This window comes from Alosa alosa, chromosome 4 (assembly GCF_017589495.1).
Source record: "Alosa alosa isolate M-15738 ecotype Scorff River chromosome 4, AALO_Geno_1.1, whole genome shotgun sequence".
NCBI classification, from domain to species: Eukaryota; Metazoa; Chordata; class Actinopteri; order Clupeiformes; family Clupeidae; genus Alosa; species Alosa alosa.
The window spans coordinates 34,861,188-34,863,687 of NC_063192.1; positions in this window are offsets into that span (position 1 = coordinate 34,861,188).

Genomic DNA, 2,500 nt, shown 5'->3' on the forward strand with positions numbered 1-2,500 from the left:
CATTAATATTAAGCAGACACACACACAAGCGCATACACACACACACATTACACACACACACACACACACATTAAGCGTGACATTGACATTATTAATATTATCAGCAGACATATTAATATTATCAAGACACACATTAAAAGCAGACATACATTATTATTACACATTATTAAAAGGTGACATATTATTATTATCACAGACATTACATTAATATCAAGACACACATTATTAAGCGACATTATTATTATTATTATTGACATTGTTACAGACACATTATTATTATTATTATTAAGCAGATATTATTATTACACACATGGCATTACATGACATTATTACTAAGCTACATTACTACACATACACACATTAAGCAAGATATTACTATTATTAAGCGTGACACATTAATATTATTATTATTATTATTAAGCAGACACATTAATATTATCAAGCAGACATTATTATTATTATCAGACATTATTATTATTAAGCATTACATTAATACACACACACATTATTGTTAAGCGTGACACACACACACACACATTACACACATTACACACAGACATTAATATTATTATTATTAAAAGCAGACATTAATATTGACATTATTGCTACAGACATTAATTATTGCTAAGCAGACATTATTATTATTATTAATACACATTACAAGAGACATTATTACACACACATTATCAAGCAGACATTATTACATTAAGCTAAGACACACATTACACATTATCACAGACATTATTAATATTATCAAGCAGACATTACACACATTATCACAGACACATTATTACATATTAAGCGTGACATTAATATTATTATTATTGCTACAGACATTACACATTGCTACAGACACACACACACACAGCAGACATTAATATTATCGTGACACACATTGCTACAGACATTGACACACATTAAGCAGACACATTAATAAGCGATACACATTAATACACACACACACATTAAGCGACATTACACATTTCACACATCGCTATGACACATTACTACACGACACACACACAGACACACACATTGACATGGTTACATTACACATTAATAATATTATACACACACACACACACACACACACACACACACACAAGCGCACACACACACACACAAGCGCCAAGCATATACTTCACACACACACACAAGCATTACCACACACACACACACACGCTACATTGGCCACACACACACACAAGCCACACACACACACACACGCCAAGCACACACACACACACAGCCAGCCGTCAGCACACACACACACACCCAGCCGTCAGCACACACACACACACACACAGCCAGCCGCAGACACACACACACACACACAGCCACAAGACACATTATCACACACAAGCCAGACACACACACACAAGCCGCACACACACACACGCACACACACACAAGCGCCAAGACACACACACACACAAGCCGCACACACACACACGCACACACAAGACACACACACACACACGCACACACACACAAGCCGCACACACACACACACACAAGCCATACACACACACACACACACACACACACAAGACACACACACACACAAGACACACACACACGCAAGCCACACACACACACACACACGCACGCAAAGTAAAATCCTCCAGAACTTTTTTCCTATATAGACTTTGAGTTCTTTTTACCATACAAGGATACAGAGATTAGAAATGGTTGTCATGGAAACAATGTTTGCAGATAGATAGCACTGCTGCTAAAATAAGTTCTCTGCCTTTACTAAATAGTGTTGCCTTAATGACGCTATGTGTTCATGTAGAAACCTACCACACACACACACACACATTATTAATATTAATGTGTAGATGGTGATACTGATGCTATTCTGTATCTGTAATTAATAGTTCTCTTAAGTACATGCATGAAACGACAGAAGAAAACGACAGAGAAGATGGAAAAAAACAACATGGAGCACACACACACACACACACACACACACACACACACACACACACACACACACACACACACACACACAAGCGCACACACACACACACACAAACGCATACACACACACACACACACAAGCACACACACACACACACAAGCGCACACACACACACACACACAACACACACAAACACACACACATACACACATACACACACAGCAAGTATTACACACACATAAGCAGACACACACAGCAAGACACACACACACACACACACAGCAGACACACACACATACAAGTATTACATACATACATTAAAAGCAGACACACACACACACGCATACTACACGCATTACACACACATACACACACACACACACACACACACACACACATTACACACATTAAGCACAGACACACACATATTACAAATACACATACACATACATTATTAAGCGACATACACACATACACACATTACACACACACACACACATTAAGCGTGACATATTACACACACATACACACATTAAGCGCATACACACATTATTACACATATTATTACACACACAC